The sequence below is a fragment of the Danio aesculapii genome, chromosome 12 (assembly GCF_903798145.1).
Source record: "Danio aesculapii chromosome 12, fDanAes4.1, whole genome shotgun sequence".
Lineage (NCBI taxonomy): Eukaryota > Metazoa > Chordata > Actinopteri > Cypriniformes > Danionidae > Danio > Danio aesculapii.
Genome location: NC_079446.1, coordinates 15,980,826 through 16,001,004, shown reverse-complemented (window position 1 = coordinate 16,001,004; position 20,179 = coordinate 15,980,826).

Sequence of the window (20,179 nt, the reverse complement as noted above, 5' to 3'; positions counted from 1 at the left end):
CCGCATCATGAACCGCAACCATCAAAAAGGGGGGGGCCAGACCGTAAGCCCGGACACCACTGACCCCGGCTTCTTTCACCTCGCCAGAGACTACTAGCGGCCACCCTCCACCACCACCACCCACCCCCACACACCTCCGGGGGAGAGGGGTAGGGGGCTGGTGGGCCAAGGGGGGGCACCGAGAGCCGGCAAGGATAAACCCGAAGGGGTGGGCAGGCTTGCGGGAGACGCAGCACTGGTCACGCGCACACATAGGGGCTGGAGCCGGCGCCAGCCCATACCCCAGGCAGCCCCTGGGCTCGATTCACCACGCTGGAGACTCTACCGAGCCCACCAACCACCCCCAGCCCTTGTTCAGGGCGAGGGGGGCACGGACTGAGAATCAGCAGGGGGGGGGCATAGCACAGGGGGTCAGGTGGGCGGGCTGACGGACAGAGCAGCGGACATGCTCTTGGTCAAAACCAGACGGGCTATTTGAGTTTTTTCTCCCACAGATAGAGGCGAGAAAGGGGGGGGTTGTGTGCGGAGGGACACCCCCCCACGCCTCCCTCAAAGCACGCCCGAGGCAGGGAGGAACCAACCACACCCATAGGCGCCGACCCACCAATGTTGGGGGGGGGTGCCGGGCAGGGGCCTAACCCATGGGGCGTCAAACGAGCTCCTATCGATCAGCATACTTGGTCCAGGCGCGAAATGGTCAAAACCTAAGTCCACTTTTTCCCGGCAACGAAACCGCCACATTTGGAAACAAGTCCACATTTCTTTGCCTTTCCCGAATTCTTGATGGGAGGTCAGAGACAATCAGCGCCGGACACGCACCTCCAGGCGCGGGACGTTCCGGAAAAGGGATCTCCCGTCGGGCATGGCTTGGCGGGTTGGGGCCTGGGTCTAATCAAGTACACCGGTAAGCGTCGACACCAGCCATGCTAATTCTCACTCACCAAACTGTGGCACTGGTGCCCCTGGGACCCCACGCCCCCAATGCCAGCGGCGCTGGCCGGGATCGGGGCACTGTCTCTGGGCAAGTCTTTAATGACTCAACTGCTTGGTTGAGGAAGGACCCCCAGGCCCCCAATGCCAACGGCGCTGGCCGGGATCAGGGCACTGTTTCTGGGCAAGCTTTAGATGACTGAACCGCTTGGTTGAGGTGGGACGCCCAGGCCACAGCTCACCCGGGATCGGGGCACTATGTCTTGGCAAGCCATTAATGACTGAACCATTTGGTTGAGGCGGGACCCCCAGGCCACAGCTCGCTCGGGATCGGGGCACTATCTCTGGGCAAGCCTTTAATGACTGAACCGCTTGGTTGAGGCGGGACCCCCAGGCGCCCAAATGCCAACGGCCCTGGCCAGGATCAGGGCACTGTTTCTGAGCAAGGTTTTGATGACTGAACCGCTTGGTTGAGGCGGGACCCCCAGGTCCCCAATGCCAACGGCGCTGGCCGGGATCAGGACACTGTTTCTGGGCAAGCTTTTGATGACTGAACCGCTTGGTTGAGGCGGGACCCCCAGGCCACAGCTCGCCTGGGATCGGGGCACTATCTCTGGGCAAGCGTTTAGTGACTGAACCGCTTGGTTGAGGCGATACGCCCAAGCCCCCAATGCCAACGGTGCTGGCCGAGATCAGGGCACTGTTTCTGGGCAAGCTTTTGATGACTGAACCGCTTGGTTGAGGCGGGACCCCCAAGCCCCCAATGCCAACGGCGCTGGCCGGGATCGGGGCACTTTTACCGGTAGCCAGCCTCGCCACTGACCCCCTGGTTCCTTCAAACGCAAAGCTGCCAAAACCTAAGTCCACATTTCTTCCCCTGCCCCGAAATCTTGATGGCAGGTCAGAGACAATCAGCGCCGGACATGCACCTCCAGGCACGGACATCCCGGAAAAGGGGTCTCCCGTCCCGTCAGTGGTTGTCGGGCTGGGGCCTGGGTCTAATTAACTACACCGGTGAGCGTCGACACCAGCCACGCTAATTCTCACTCAATCAACTGTGGCACTGGTGCCCCTGGGACCCCCCGCCCCGCCAAGACCGACAGCGCTCGCCGGTATCGGGGCACTGTTTCTGGGCAAGCCTTCAATGTCTCAACTGCTTGGGTGAGGTCCTCCATGCCCACGGGCGCCCACCAGCTCGCCCGGGGTCGGGGCACTGTTTCTGGGCAAACCTTCAACGTCTCAACCGCTTGGGTGAGGTCCTCCATGCCCACGGGCGCCCACCAGCTTGTCCGGGGTCATGGCACTGTTTCTGGGCAAGCCTTCAATGCCTCAACCGCTTGGGTGAGGTCCTCCATGCCCACGGGCGCCCACCAGCTCGCCCGGGGTCGGGGCACTGTTTCTGGGCAAGCCTTCAATGTCTCAACCGCTTGGGTGAGGTCCTCCATGCCCACGGGCGCCCACCAGCTCGCCCGGGGTCGGGGCACTGTTTCTGGGCAGCCAGCCTGGCCATTGACCCCCTGGTTCCTTCAAACGCAAAGCCGCCAAAACCTAAGTACACATTTCTTCGCCTTCCCCGAATTCCTGATGGCAGGTCAGAGACAATCAGTGCCGGAGACGCACCTCCAGGCGCGGGACGTCCCGGAAAAGGAGTCTCCCGTCGGGCATGGCTTGGCGGGCTGGGGCCTGGGTCTAATCAACTACACCGGTGAGTGTCAACACAAGCCACGCTAATTCTCACTCAATCAACTGTGGCATTGGTGCCCCAAATGGACTTTGTCGTTTTCAAAAGCTGGCTGGAAAGACCTACCATCCACCAAATGAGGGTTTGTTGTTCCAATCAATTTTTTTTTACTTCCTCGAAATATAACTCATCAGGTGAGCTGTAACCTGCTCATCATCTTGCAATAACACAGCACCAGCGCCAATATTACTTGCATCGACCTCAAGCTTGAATGGACGATTTAAATCCGGGGCTGCAAGAACTGGTGAACTACTCAACAGTGTTTTCACTCTCAAATGCATAGTGGCATTTCTCATCCCACACAAATGAATTAGAAGGGCTTAAAAATTAAGTTAACGAACTAACAACAGACGAGAAATTTATACAGAAGCTGCGATAGTAACCTGCGATTCCGAGAAATCTTCTGGGTTCCCGCCGAGTCGTAGGAATTGGGAACTCAGATATCCACTTTCACTTCCACAGGTCGAACTTGACCATGCCCCTTCTTTTCCTAAATACGTTACCTTCGTCTGACCAAACTCACATTTGGCTAAGTTAAAGGTCAATGAAGCACTTGCAAAACATTCAAATACGTCACGTAATGACTTCAAATGTTCACTCCAATCTCTGGAATAAACAACAACATCATCCAAAAAAGCGTTACAATTAGGAATACCAGCTAAAAGAGTGTTTACTAACCTCCGAACGCCATGGCTGTATATTATGCTAACGCATCTGGAGTGATAAAAGCAGCAACGTCAGATGCTTTGGGCATCAGTGGTATCTGCCAGTATCCTTTCAGCATGTCTAATTTACTCACGAATTTGGCGTATCCCACTTTATCAACACAATCCTCCATTCTAGGAAGTGGATAATTGTCCGGAACTGTAAGAGCATTCACTTTTCTAAAACCTGTGCAGAATCTAAAAGAACCATTTGATTTTGGAAATAAAATACATGGAGAACTCCATGAACTAGAGCTAGGCTTAGGAAGACCATTTTCCAACAAATAGTCAACTTCTTGTTGCATAACTGAACGTTTCACAGAATTTACTGTGTAAGCGTGCTGTTGGACTGGGAAAGCATCTTTGACATCAATGTCATGTTGAATGACATTCGTGTCGGTACATCTTTAAACAGACACTTAAATTCAGAAATGAATGTCACAAGATCGCGTTTCTGATCGACAGTCAAGTTTTTAAAATGTGGATCGAGATCTTGTAAAATCTCAGAATTAGACAAACTAACAGTAGACTGAAAAATACTCAGTCACAGCCGCAACAGAATTAACAGCTGTATCTGTCATTTTGTCAGCATCATCATGTGCCCTCGAATGATAAAGTTTGAGCATGTTCACATGACAAGTGCAGGTTTTTCATCTTCGCTCAGGTGTACAGATGACATAGTTAGTCTCACTCAATTTTTTTTTTACTTCATAAGGTCAGAAAAATTTAGCTGACAGTGAAGAACCAGGTATAGGCATAAAAACAAGTACTGCATCACCAGGTTTAAAAGAACGCGTAACTGCCTTTTTTTAAACGTTTGTTTCATTTCTTTTTGTGCACGGGCAAGTGACTCTCTAGCAATTGAACAAGTGGTCTGCAACCTTGCTCGAAACTTCGTTATGTACTCCAAAACATTCGTTTTCGAACTGTCAGTTTCCAGAATTTGGTCTTTTAGAACTTTCAAAGGTCCGCGCAATTGATATCCATATACCAATTCAGCTGGGCTAAATCCAAGCGACTACTGAACACTCTCTAATCGCAAAGATCAGCATTGGAATACCTTCATCCCACTCATTACCAGTCTGCATGCAGTATTTCCATAACATTGACTTTAAAGTTTGGTGAAAACGCTCCAGAGCTCCTTGGCTTTCTGGATGGTAAGCACTGGAGGTGCGATGTGTGATTCCTAAATTTTGCATGACCTGTTTGAACAACTTGGACATGAAATTAGTGCCCTGATCACTTTGCACTATTTTAGGCAAACTGAATGTCGAGAAAAACTTAACTAATGCCTTAACAACAACAGGTGCAGTTACTTTTCTCAAAGGAATTGATTACCACTTTTGGATTTTGTTTAATGGACCTACACAGTCGATAAGGACATGTTCAAATGGATCGCCAAGAACCGGTATAGGTTTTAATGGTGCTGGTGTAAGAACCTGATTTGGTTTTCCCGCAAATTGACAGACATGGCAAGAACGGCAATAGCGAGTTACATCACTTTTCAATCCAGGCCAGAAGAAGTGTTTTAAAATCCGATTGTAAGTTTTCCTTACACCCAGATGACCCGAAAGTGGATGATCATGTGCCAAGCATAACACATGTGGGCAATACGGGGCAAGGACAATGAAAAAAACATCAAATTCTCTTGTATTAACAAGTCGTTGTCTAAAATGTAATCGCTTTGTTTTGTCTTAGCCAAGTCATGTGAAATTGCAGCCTTAAAAAGTAGTCAATGTCTCGTCTTCTTTCTGTGCAGTGATACATTTTTCTCGTGTGATTTTTTTAAAGCAACAAATTAGTGTCAGTTACATCATGCAAAATCCTCACCTTCTCTGGTTTCTTTTTCTCAAAGTTAAAAATTTTCTCTCCATTTACAACAGAAGGAAAGAGTCATTCAATGCAATCTCTTTACGCGACTGTGCGCGAGTGACAGCGCACACAGGAAAAACATGAGAATAGGCTTCACCCACCTCATCAGATGTGCATTCTGTCGGTTCATCCAGAACTTCTAATAACGGCATGACTTTTCCTCTGGCTAAATCATTGCCCATGATTAAATCTACCCCTTTCATCGGCAGTGAAGAACAAACTGCAACACGTACAAATCCAGAACATAGGTCACTTTTCAAATGCAGATTATGCAATGGTCTTTTTATACATCCCATTTCAATTCCTTGCACTATTAGACTAGAATGACATGACGTCTCATCAGAAAATTTGATTGCACTTTCAACAATAAAACTCTGCATTGAGCCTGTATCATGAAGCATTGTGATCTCTTTTTGATCTTCATCACGACCAGTCAGAGAAATTAACCCCTTAAGAATAAAAGGACTGAACTTCTCCTCCACCTTATCTTTGGAGTTTTCAGCCACATTCTGATTAAAAGTCTTTACAAAACCTACAGGTTTAGCTTGTGATTGTGGTTTTTGTTTAAGTCGGGGACAATCAACAATAACGTGTCCTTTCACATGGCAATAATAACAATTACGTTCATCACCAACTCTTGGTGCATTATTTTTCGAGTGCACAAACTGTGTGTTAGATAAAATTGGAACGGCAGGTGCATTCTCCACACATGAGTGAACAAATACGTTCTTGTGAGTTAAAATGAATTCATCAGAGAAAACAGCGGCATGTGACAATGAATTTACCTTTTGTTCGTTAAGATAAACTACCACTTTCACAGGCAAACAATTGTTAAACTCCTCTAAAAGAACAAGCTCACGCAGCGATTTAAAATCTGCCACATCATTAGCTAGACACCATTTATCAAAAAGCGTGCCCTTTTCTCTGGAAAACTCCACAAAAGTTTGATTAGAAGTTTTCCTATGCGTTTCCTACTTCTGTCTTTATGCTTCGGGAACTAATTTGTATGCAGGAAGTATTGCTGATTTGACTGAATCATACTTTAAACTCTCTTCAAGCGATAAAGTAGAATAAACTTCCAAAGCTTTGCCTACAAGTTTACATTGCAGTAACAAAGACCAGAACTCAGGTGGCCAGTGCAATTAAGTTGCAATGCGTTCAAATGCATTAAAAAAAGAATCAACTTCAGATTCTCTAAATTGTGGAACAAGCGCAATGTGCTTACTCACATCAAAACTTGAAGTGGATGAAGTCGACACCGAAGATAAATTTGAAGAAGAAGCTGGAACTGGCTGGACAGCCTCTGCAGCCTTCTTTGAAGCGTCCAACTTGAGCTGGTGCAGTCACACCTGCTCATCATGATAAAGACGTGCCATGCAAACTTTCAGTTGCTGATCTCTCCCTGTTGCCGCTTCAGATTTAAAGGGCTCTGCAATGAGCGTGATTGGCAGAGAGAGAAGTCGTCGTCACACGGTTGATTTAGATTGGCAGTCCTGTCAGCCAATAGTGCTTGGAAGTAGGCGGTACCTGTAAAAATGACAGGGTCGATAGAGAGAGAGAGACGGATAGAGACAGAAAGAACATACACCCAGCAAAACTGTGCAGTTCATAACAGACTTGTAAGGCCTTTTTTTCAAGCTGCCTGTGAAACACATGTACACAAAACTGCATAATAGTGTAATTAAATTCCATATATAAGCACTTGCATCAAATAATTAGTTTTAAGCATTTGCAAAATATGAATATGTGTACATTTTTGCATCTCTTATCTTGCTTTCCACTACATGCCCTTGCAGTCTTCTTACCTCCCTTGTCCCTGGCACCACTGAGTCACTTTGACGCTGCATTTTTTGTTTCTTGTCTAGTTATTTGGCTTGTAAAAGCATTTTTTTCTGTTTTATGTCTGTAAACACATATAAACAAAATGCTTAAAATAGAGATTCAATTCCACTTTATTATATATTTGACACAGAAGTATAAATTAAACATAGTAATAGTTTATATGTGCATTTCTTACTCATTTGGCTTTCCACCCTTTGGAAGCAAATTGAGGACCCCGATCTGATAATATGTCTTCAGGGAGTCCATAGGTTTGAAAGATATGATGGAAGATCTTTTTCGCTGTTTCCATAGCCATGGTAATTCATTTTAATAGGATTAATCAGCACACTTTCGAGAATCTGTCTACAATCACTAGAATGGTTGAGAAGCCATTGTATTGGGGTAAGTCTGTGATGAAGTCCATCAACAGATGTGACCACGGACAATGAGGAATGGGCAGTGATTGTAGTAGGCCAGTGGGATATTCCCATGGTGTTTTGGTTTGTGCGCAAACAATACATGATTTGACGAAGTCGGTAATGTCTTTGTTCATGAATGCCCACCTCCTGAATGCATTCCTTAATAGAGTCATAGTCCTGGATGTCCAGAGCCCAAGGAGGTCTGAACACAATGCTTAGTGCGATGTCTGAGGGTTAGAGGAATGTATTGACGATTAAGCGGGCATTCGGGTGGTGCAGGTTTATTTTGTTGTGCTGGTTGTATCTCTTCCATGAGGTCCCAACTTATCCCAGCTATCACTACAGTAGACGGAAGGATGGGAACATTGATGGAGTGATTAGATTCAGCGTTGTATCTGTGAGAGTGCATCTGCCTTTAAATTTTTGCTGCCTGGTCTATACATAACTTGAAAAGCGTAAAAAACAAGGACCAATGGGTCTGTCTGGGATTGATACTTTTGGCTCCCTTAATATACTCCAGATTTTTATGATCCGTGATGACCTGGAATGGATGAATGGCTCCCTCTGGCCAGTGTTGCCATTCTTACAATGTGGCTTTTATTGAAAGCAGTTCCTTACATCCCACATCAATTTTTTTTTCTGCCGTCATTAGCTTGCGAAAAAATGCACATGGGTGTAACTTGCCTGGGTTGTCATGTATTTGGGAGAGCACTGCACCTATTCCGCAATCTGATGCATCCACTTCTACAATGAAGGGTAATTCGGGATCGGGCTGTTTTTAGGATGGGTGCCTTTCTAAGTTTCTTTTCAATTCAATTCAATTCACCTTTATTTGTAATAGCGCTTATACAATGTAAATTGTGTCAAAGCAGCTTCACATAAAAGGTCATAGTAAATAGGAACAGTGTAGTTCAGTTTGTAGTGTTTAAGTTCAGTTCAGTTTAGCTCAGTTCAGTGTGGTTAATAATCACTACTGAGAGTCCAAATATTGAAGAGCAAATCCAATGATGCGCAGCTCTACAGATCCCGAACCATGCAAGCCAGTGGCGACAGCGGAGAGGGAAAAAAAACTTCACTAATGGCAGAAGTGAAGAAAAAAAACCTTGAGAAAAACCAGACTCAGTTGGGCACGACCATTTTAATTTCTCCGCTGGCCAAACGTCTTGTGCAGAGCTGCAGTCTCAGTGGCGGAGGCTGGAAGCTGGCCTCAGCGAAGACTCGTCTGTCTCTGGAGCGTCACAGGAATCAGTCTCATGTTCTCCACTCTTCCATGACCATCACAGTAGCTGCTCAGGATTCGGCCAGGTCCAGGATATGGAAACCTTGGGATCATCTCGTCGTTGGTCTTGGATCAAATCAGTGACTCTGCATAGTCTGAGGGCCTCGGGATGAGTATCCCCAGGTGGAAATGGAGAATAAAGAAAATAATTAGCGTAGCTGATGTTCACAGTGTATATCAACAAGATGCATAACCTGTGTGGAAGCCCCCTAAGTGGTGCACTAAGTGTATGCTTTACTGAACAGATAGGTCTTTAATCTAGTTTTGAATTGGGAGAGTGTGTCTGAGCCTCGGACGTTATCAGGAAGGCTATTCCAGAGTTTACGAGCTATAAATGAGAAGGCTCGACCTCCTTTACTCGACTTTGCTATTCTAGGTACTACCAGAAGCCCTGAGTTTTGAGACCTTAAAGAGCGAGTTGGATTGTAGCGAGACAGAAGATTGGTTAGATAAACAGGAGCTAGATTATTTAAAGCTTTATATGTAAGAAGCAATATTTTAAATTCAACACGAAACTTAACAGGCAGCCAGTGTAAGGAGGATAAAATTGGGGTGATGTGATCAAATTTTCTAGACCTGGTAAGAACTCTGGCAGCTGCATTTTGTACTAATTGAAAATTGTTAATAGAGGATGCTGGGCAGCCAGCAAACAGTGCATTACAGTAGTCCAGCCTAGAAGTCATAAAAGCATGGACTAGCTTTTCTGCATCTGAGAGGGATAGAATACTTCGTAACTTAGCAATATTTCTCAGATGAAAGAAAGCAGTTTTTGTGACATGGGATATATGATTTTTAAAAGTTAAATTGCTGTCTAGTATGACACCCAGATCTTTTATAGTAGAGCTAACGCTAACTTTGTATCCCTCTAATTGTAGGTCGAGTTGTGAGATCTGCTGTGTACAGGATTTTGGCCCAATAAGTAATAATTCTGTTTTGTCTGAGTTTAAGAGAAGATAATTGTTGGTCATCCTGTCTTTAACATCTTTAATACACTCGGACAGCTTAGCTTGGACAGATTAGACGTCTTGTCAGGTTTAGTTGAAATATATAATTGAGTATCATCTGCATAGCAGTGAAAGCTGATCCCATGTCTTCTAATAATGTCTCCCAGGGGTAGCATGTATATTGTAAACAGCAAAGGGCCTAAAACTGATCCTTGAGGCACCCCGTATTTTACTGGGCTGATTTGTGAAGGCTGTCCATTAATATTCACAAACTGGTAACGGTCAGATAAGTATGACTTAAACCAATGTAGGGCCTGTCCCTGGACACCTGTAGACTTTAAGCGATTAATAAGGATACCATGGTCAATGGTGTCAAATGCCGCACTAAGATCGAGTAGAACTAATAGCGAGATGCACCCTTGGTCAGCAGCTAAGAGTAAATCGTTGGTTTCTAGGGCTTTAACGGCTGATGGGTTCCACACAAGCTTCAAGTCAGAGTAGCGGCGATAGTACTGTAATTTCTGTTGAAGCGGCGATAGAAAATGGCGAATCCCAAAAAGTTCCTTTATTGTTTTGGGAAGAGGCCAGTCTGTGACTGCGTGAACCTTGGATTGGTCCATCTCAACTCCATGATGGCTGATGACATACACTAGAAATGACGTTCTTGTGATTTGGAATTCACACTTTTCAAGCTTGGCGTAGAACTGGTGATGTTGTAGACGTGAGAGGACAGTCTTGACGTCTTTGATGTGTTAGGGTTAGGGTTCTAGACTGGGAAAATAGATTAAGATGTCGTCAATATAGGCGATGATGCCTTTATTCGGCAGCTCATGGAATATGTCGGTTTGGGGGTAGTTGAGTCAACTTTGATTGGTTGAAGTTATCTGCCAATTGTTGATAAACTGGAGGAAGAGGAGATCTTGTTCCAGAGGCAGGGTGTGTAATGCTGGTTACCAGCCAGGGACATGGTAAAGTCTTATTTAAGCAGTGGTTAATACATTAAACGGACCATTGAGTGAGTTCACCCTGATTCCAAGAAATGACTGGATTGTGGATGGTTAGCCAGGGGTGTCCCAATATGATTTAATACTTGCATGAGGGGACGACATGAAAGGTGATGGTGTCAGTGTGAAATTGTCCAATCTGCAAGTGCACCGGTAGGGTGGTGGCAGTTATTTCCGAACCAATAGGGCTGTTGTCTATGATTGTTATGTTAATAGCTGGCACACATGGGGTTCTGGTAATCTTGTTGTTGGTGAGTTCCTTGCTGATGGTGTTCACTGCAGATGCTGAATCAATTAACGCTGAAACACATTGTACAATGGAACCAAATTCTAAATTGCTTTCCAGAAGAAAATTACAGTGAGGGGAATGAGGTTGATGTGTTTAATTTTTCTTGGTTTTGAGAGGACATGTTGCATTGTGATGATTGTCATCTCCACAATAGTAACATAAATTTTCTCACTGACGTCGTTTTCTTTCAATGGGGGAGACGCGAGTAGCGGCGATTTGCATGGGCTCAGGAACGTCATGACGTGCTGTAACGGTGGCAATGTACAATTCAATACAAGTCATTAATTTGTGTAAACAATGAGTAAAATAAAAAAATAAAAAAACTTGCCGAGACAGGATCTGAACCCGGGTCTCTTAGTGTCGGAGCTTGGTGACGTAACCACTCGGCCATGTGACACTTTTAAAAAATATATTTTCCCACAGGACTGTTGATATACACCATTGCACCTTGGAAAACAAAAAAATAGTATTAATGACTTCTGCACTAAACAAATGAATTTACACTAAAGATTAAAGTAAAGAACTGTTTGGGTGCCAGACAGGATTGAAACCTGTCAAACATATATATTAGATTATGCACAATTACCCCTGATAACGTTAGTAGCAGGAGACAACCATCCGTTACACACAAAATGAATGGGAATAAATAATCAAACAACATTCAAATTTAACTCGGATTATATTTCTCAACTAAAGTGACAGACAACAAAACACAAGAAATATTCTGTCAACATCTTACAACAGCCAAGACTTAAAGCCCAGTATTATTTATTTTTACTTCCAGGAAAAAGAAAACACAACCAAAATAAACTGTAGCAACCACTTTCATAAAAAGGCAGTTTCACAACTTGGCAACAGTCCAGATCAAAAGCAAAAAAACAAAAATAAATGATCGTCAACAAGCAAAACAAAATTACCCCAATTGAATTATTTGAAATAAAAAAACAAACAAACAAACAGGGGAATTCAAAATCTATACTCACACAAGGGAAATTAAGTGTGTTGTGCGAGTGTCTGTGGATCCCGTACAAACTAGTTTTGGTAGTACCAGGATTTCAGCTTTCACCACAGATGATGTGGCCTCCGGAGGATACAATGTTTTGGGGTGAAGATTTTAGACTTGAACGTAGCAGATTCGAAAGACTCTTACTCATGGAGAAAACATCCAGGTGACCCAAGATTTGTTGATCAACAACTCTGCGGAAGTTACGCTGGTTGGCGTTTGGAGAAACAAGTCGTCACCCCTCCGTAAACGATCCAGCAAGATAACTTACAGTGCAGATTAGTACAGTTGCGCTTTAAAAAACATCGATCACCTTTTTTTGGACACTCCGTTATTCTGGCAAGTCGCATCTCTGGAAAACTCGCTCCACCTTCACTTACGCTCAGACCATCTTCTTCCTCCAACCAACCCACAGAACACCTCCTCACTTCTCCCCCCAGGTCCCTCTATTGATCCATTTTTATATTTTTCATAATTGAGGAATTTCTCTATATATGGACTCAGAAGGCGGGCGGTCTATCTGTGGTTGTTAAACCTCGCATTGCCCCAGTGCCGTGGTGGGTGCTGTCAGACTTGAGAAATTCCGATGTGAACGTGGAGTGTTATGCAACAAATTATCCATTCTGATGGTTAAAGTGGTGAATTCATTCAATGATAGGTCGACTGCTTTGGACGCCAATTCAGCTTGCAGCTGTGTATTTAGCCCTCATTTGAATAACGCTTTAAGTGTAACGTCATTCCACCTGCTTTGTGTGGCTAGCATGTGAAAGTCGATGGCATAATCTGCAGCTGTGCGACTCCCCTGTTTAAGGTCTAGTAACTGATCAGATATGTCCTGTCCCCCTTCCAGGTAACCAAAAACCTCCTTGAGTTGGGAAATAAAGTAATTAAAGGATGACTGCATAAGCGTGTCACACTCCCAAATGGTGGATGCCCAATCTAAAGCTTGTCCGGTTAATAGCAACACCATTACATCATCTTTCTTTTTATCGTAAGCGTAAGATTCTGGTTGACTGGCAAAAAAGTTGTTACAATGGCGCATAAATCCTTGACATGATTCAAGTGAGCCATCAAATTTATCAGGTAATACAAGTCTTACCGTTAAGTGTTGATGAGCAGGAAAAGTATGGAGATACTGCATGAGTTGTTCGTTGACTTTCTTCAATAGCATCAGCTGTTCCTGATCCTCCAATAGCATTTCGCTCTGGTAGTTGAACACAGCTTGTAACTGTGAGACCTCTGCTGGATTGACGTTCGGCATAGTATTCTGCAAGGGAGCCGTAGGTGATGACATAGAGGCTGGATGGATCAAAATGCTGAAGGTTTATTAAACAAGCAGCGTGCATGTAAACACAGGCAGAAGCGTAGTCGATGACTTGCAAAATTCCAACACATAGTAAGGCAGTCCAACAATGCAAACAAGGTAAAGTCTAAGATCCAAAGACAGAAGTCAAAAAGACAGGCAAAAGTCAAAATACAATGGCAAAACCAGTGATATAGAAGATGTTTAGTAAGGCATTGAACTGGCAATACTTCGCAGTGAACAGACGTGAACACAGAGCTTATGAATGGTGGCTATGCAGAAGTACCACTGAGGTAGCGACCAGTCAATATTCAGGGGAGGGCTTCCTCTGGTGGATGGATGAATGGTCATCCACTGTATTCGTTATACAGTCTCAACTAAAACAATTTGTATTAAGAAAATATATTACACAAAACATTGTACAGTAATTCTGCAAATTTTTTTATCAAACTTTTTTCAAAAGAGGTACGGTTTCTGATAACAGCCTAACGTAACTTTAGCCTGGATGTCTAACCTGTGCTAACAGTGAGCTTAACCTGTGCTTTTGTTAACTTTATATTGTGAAAACTAAGTATTTCTAATACATTTAATTTATAACATTTATTATATTATAACATTATAACATTTATAACATTTTAACTTGAATATAGTAAAATCTCACGATGGAGGGAGATGGGAACTGCTGCGAGAGTTCCTTATTTTGACCTCACACAATTTACTTGTTAGTCAATATAAATAGAAATATTTTTAAGCTTGTGTGTGTATGTGTATTTTATTTTGAATTAAATTATGATTAAATTAAGATTGATCAAATTAATCCGAGTGTCACAACAAAAATATTTTAAAGGCATATGTGCAAAATGTAATCGTATATGAAAATAATGTTTGCATGTGTATATTAATGATACTAAAACAAATAGGGTCACATGTAGCCTATTTTGTTTCCATGCATTAAGTTCCCCATTACCCAACTGGGAACTCACTTCATAAACAAGCACGACAGCAAGCTACAGAGCAACTGGAAAAAAACTTTTTGGCAGCATGTTCTGAGCCAAATTTGGTGGAAATTGGGCTAACAATCTATGGAGAGTTCAAAACAACAGATTTACAAACTAATTAAAGATGGTCGAAAGGAAGTTGTGTAAATTAGGGAATAAATTATATCAATGTTCACATATCAATGATACAAGTAATCTGCAAGACCAGTCTCATGACAATAGACAAAACTATTTAAAAGTCATTTGAAAAATTTTGCATAATTTCTATTGATAGAATTTAATTGTCAATTTTACCCAGAAGGTGGCTCAAACTGACGTAGTTTGGTCAATGCCTAGATCACACACATTAAGTTTGGTTTTGATACTTCAAACCATTGCAGTGATTCAGCCTGTAATCTGGCATCTGGCAGCATAACATCAAGTTTGGCATATGCTAAATGACAACAGTTTTGTCTATCATTATGAATGCCATGACTTTTGATTTACATGATCTGAAGATGATCAGAGTCAAATTTGGTGAAGATTGGACCAACGGTCTAGGAGGAGTTAAAAAAAATAATGGTTTGAACAAAATCAAAATGGCGAATGGGAAGTTTGACAGATTATGGCATATCTGTGTTGTCGGCATGACCCAAGGAATATGTTGAGACCAATTTCATCAAAATAAGCATATGCAGGCAAAAGTTATTACCAAATTTGTAAGTTTCATTAAAAATGGTTAATGAATGTCTTATAACTCTTGACCCATAGGAGAAGCTGTCACCAAATTTTTATTGTGTGGTCAGTGTGAGGTGATAATGACAGACCTAAAATTTGGTGTTATTTTACCTGACTATCGCAGAATTACAGCCTAGAGATACATGTAGATACATGTAGTACATGTAGTAGTCATGCTATCACATTTGTCGGTGCAGTAAACAAAAACCGTTAAAGACACAAATTTCATAACTTTTTGTCAGCATGGTATGAAGATAATCAAATTTGGTGCATATTAACCAAACAATGTAGGATGAGTTTGAAAAAGTAGGTTTTTGATTTAAGGCAAAATGGTGGACAGGAATTTCAGTTAATTAAGGCATAATTGGTATCGATATTCTCAGGACAACCCAAGGAATGTATCAAAACAAGTTTAATAACAATAGGCAAAATTAGCCAATAGTTATTAGCATTTTTTAAAATATTGTTATAACGTTTGACTAAAAGCTGGCGCTGTAACGAAACGTTTTGAGCACCTTCAGGGCACAGTCCCCAACACATATACTGAAAGATTTGATTATTATGTGTGTGTATTCTACTGTTTTTACAGACTGTTTTTCTTGTTCTCTCTACTGTGTCTTTACACTGCAGAAATGTGTGTGGGTTTGCATATTCTGTTCATCTTATCTCGGTGTGGCCAGAACATTCTGCTCTCCTTTGGGTGTGAAAAAGTCACTATGTGACTCGTTCACAGATGCGCGCATACCTACACGCACACATTCTCACGTATCCTGGTTACGATAAGCTGTCTTTGTATTGCTGTTTCCCTCCTTCTATGATAATATTCTTTTGTGTTAGGGCTCAGCTGCAGGCGGACCCTCAATGTGTATATAAGATTGTTCTTCCCACCCTTGTGTCAGAATAAAATCATACTGAACCACTGAGCTGATTTTCTTCTCATCTTGTCCAAACTTGTACGGTCTTAATGCAGACACTCACTGGTGATACAAAATACTAGAGTAAAGGGACCCGAGGAAAAAACGGATTTTCCTACACATACCAAGTTTCATAACAATTCATCTATGCGTCTGTAAAATATAGCAATATTTATCATAATTTAAAATGGCCAAAGACCAAAATGCCTGACCTAGGAAAATCAGACATCATTCAACTCGGCATGCCCCGCTGGATGTAAAGAGAATTTTAAAACAAAGGTTGAGAAGTTAGAAGTTAAGCACAAAAAAAACCATTTTTTTTTTAAATCTCCGGACACTAGGGGGCAGTGCGCCGAAGCATTGTAGGTAATTTCAGACTATAGTTGTGATAACACACACCAAGTTTGGTGGGAATATGTCAATGTGTTACAGAGATATTGCCTTAAGTCCATTTTCACAACATCTATGTTAAATTTGTTCGCAAGCTAACCGAAAATGTTTAGTCTAATCAATTTGAATTTTATAACTACAACATGTACTATAACTACAACATGGTCTGTAGTTCATGTGATTAAATTTTGGTGGAAATCAGACAAACGGCCTAGGACGAGTATGTTCAAACTTGTTTTGTGAATAATTTTTAAATAGCAAAAATAAATTCATGATAGAAAATGACATCATATGTGCGTTTAAACCATCTTGAGCAAAGGAACGGGGGGGGGGGGTGTTGGGTCATTTTGATTGTAGCCCATTTGATTCAAAAGTTATAAAGATAAACATAAGATAAAATTTGGACTAGTGGTGGCGCTACAGAGTTTGAGTTAGAGAGTGCAAACTTGTTGTGGTTGAAGATCAGACTGTTTTCTATCAGTGTGCCAAAGTTTGCGCAAACGGGCTGCCATAGACTCCCAGATTGGAAGAAGAAGAAGAAGCTGGAAGAATAATAATAACTGGAAAGGAAACAATTGGTGCCTACACATCTTTGGTGCTTGGCCCCTAATAAAATTGTATCACCTATACAAATGAACAGATAAAACAAATGTACTATGTTTTTATTTAGATTTATTCATATTACATTTAATGTAAACAGTGTCGACAACAGTGAATTCTACATCAGCACAAACACATCACTCACTCAGGTGACATATAATAATTGTCTTTTTGTTTATATAAATTCACCTTTGAAGTGTAACGTCATGTGCTTAAAGGTGCAGTAGGTGATTGTCTTCACACATTTTTTTTTTGTTGTGCTGGTTGAAAGTCTCTTCACATTTCAATAGTAATGCTTCAAGTAAATGATCTAAAAGTATTTATATGTATTTTTATATTCTGGGTATAAGCTTATACTCTTAAGGCATAAGACTAAAAAAATGTTCATACAATTGAAAATTGTAGGGTCAACATTTCCCATAATTCTGATAAGTAGCCCAAACTCTGTCAGCAAATGTAGATTTGTACATCTACAGCCATTCACGCAGATCTACCGTCAGAGCATGCGCGTGCACTGCGCGTTCATGTGCACATGAGACTGTCATAGCGGTAAAAACAAATTCTGAATCTAAACTTTTTAAAATCCTGAACCAATATTGGAGTTACTCTTGCATGCTGGAGGAACGATGACACCATGGCTGAAGTATTTCTTTTAGACAGATAATGTTATGTTTTAAAACTCTTTTAGGCAGGCAAAGCTGATGTAGATTGTGTTGTATTATAAATAGGTTATATGCACAGAAGTGTTATTTAGCCACTGAAATCTAGTGAAAGATTGATAAAGACTGTTGTCCGTTTCATAAGGGACCTTTTACAGCATCGATAATGTAGATTTTTATTTATTTTAACAGCAAACATAAGTGTTTACCATGCTACTTTGAATATTTGGTCTAAAATAGCATGCAAGTATGGCTTAGTAATAAGTGTAGTTCCGGCATGCCGCCGGCCAACCAAAGCATACAGTAGTCGCTTTAGGACAGCATGTGAGAGAGTAAGACCAGATCCTTGCATGCATGAAATATTGCAAATTATGACAAGTTTTGCTCGCAAGTTCTTTGCACATACGAAACTTGCTGCTGTGGAGTTTGACACCTGGAACACAGATTAGTTGGCTGAAAGTACTTTGTTTTCTTTTATACACAAATTCAAGAAAGATATTAAGTCCATACCCAACAGTGGGTATCCACTTTACACAATATGGATTGTAGCAAGTACTGAATGATGTCCGTGTGTTGCCTGAGTGTTAATGCAGAGACATAATGTGACAAGACGCACATCTGCATGTTCCAGAGGCAATTCAGAAAAGTATTGTTTGTATATACCATCTGGTAAATGGTATATTTAAAAACAAAGATACAGAGGATCCTATATCCACAATAATTTCCTGCAAGACAGTGGATATCACAATAGCCTCACAACAAGAAAGTCGCTGGTTCAAGCCCCAGCTGGGTCAGTTGGCATTTCTGTGTGGAGTTTCCATGTTCTTCCTTTATTGGCGTGAGTTTCCTCTAGGTGCTCCGGTTTCCAAAAATATGTGGTATAGGTGAATCGGGTAAGCTAAATTGTCCATAGTGTATGTGTGTGAATGTGTGTATGGATGTTTCCCAGTGATGGGTTGCAGCTGGAAGGGCATCTGCTGCGTAAAACATATACTGGATAAGTTGGTGGTTCATTTCGCTGTGGCGACCCTAGATTAATAAAGTGACTAAGCCGAAGAGAAAATTAATGAATTAATGACTTTTGACTGGTAATGATATAGTGGCTATGGAGAATCTTCAGACCCACTTTAACTTTTCACTCTTTTTTATATTGTAGCCATTTGCTAAAACCATGTTTTCCTCATTAATGTACACACAGCACCCCATATTGACTCAACACACCTGCTATGATGTTTCCAGAAATCCTAGTAAAACTACAGTCACACTAGACTTTTCTCCTCAGACTTCCATTTATATGCACGCAAATGCTTCAGACCGGAAACGCAAGCTCGTGTGACAAGTTTCTCAGTTCGCTGCATTGCAAAGTTTAAGTTTGGTGAATTCTGACCTGCGAAATTGCATCGCTTGACTGCGTGAGATCAATCAAAGATCAAAACATGACCTCTCTGGACAGAAATTTAAAATATAGACCAATCGCTCGCTTTTTTAAATGTCTAATCATCTTTAATCCCGCCCCTTTTTGGCAGCGCCAGACTACAGAATTTCGCAAGCACAAACTCTAGTGTGATCGCTGCTTAAGAGCTTGATTAAGTAGCCCAGGTGTGTCTGATTGGGGTTAGAACTAAACTTTGCAGGACACTGGCCCTCCAGGACAGAGTTTGGGCACTCCTGTCCTAAGGCTCTTTGCTGTGACACTCATATATTTAACTTAGATGCTGACCATTTTTTTCTAATCATCCTTGGTATGTTTCTACACCAACATTTGAGTCCAGCTGTGTTTGATTAGAATGATTGGACTTGATTAGGAAAGCCACATGTCAATATAAGACCTTACAGCTCACAATGAATGTCAAGTAAGAATAATGTGATCATAGGAACTGCCTGAAGAGCTCAAAGAATTGTGGCAAGACACTGATCTGGCTAAGGTTAAAAAAAATACTGCTAAACCAAAGGTTTCTAAGAGCACAGTGGCCTCCATAATCCTTACATAAAAGACGTTTGGAATAACCAGAACCCTTGCTAGAGCTTGAGGACTCAAATATGCAGTCAGAAGATGGGAGACAGTTGTAAAAAGTCAATCATCACTGCAGCCCTTCACCAGTCTGGGTTTATGGCAGAGTGTCCAGATGGAAGTCTCTCCTAAGTGCAAGACACATGAAAGCCTGCATGGAGAATGCTAAAATGGTGAGAAATAAGGTTCTCTGGTCTGATGGCTTAATTCTGAGCAGTATGCGTGGAGAAAACCAGGCACTGCTCATTACCTGTCCAATACAGTCCCAACAATGAAACATGGTGGTGGCAGTATCCTGATGTGGGGGTGCACAGACATCACGACCAAGTACAGCGATATCTTGGAAGAAAACCTTGCTCAGGTTGCTCAGGACCTCAGACTGGACTGAAGGTTTACCTTCAATGACCCCAAGCACACAGCTAAAATAATAAAAGAATGGCTTCAAAACAACTCTGTATTGAATCCTAATTGGATCTAAAAATGGTTGTCCACCAACGTTTACCATAAAACATGAAATAACTTGCTCACATTTGCGACTAAAAATAGACATGTGCGAACTGGGACATTAATTTAGTTGCACA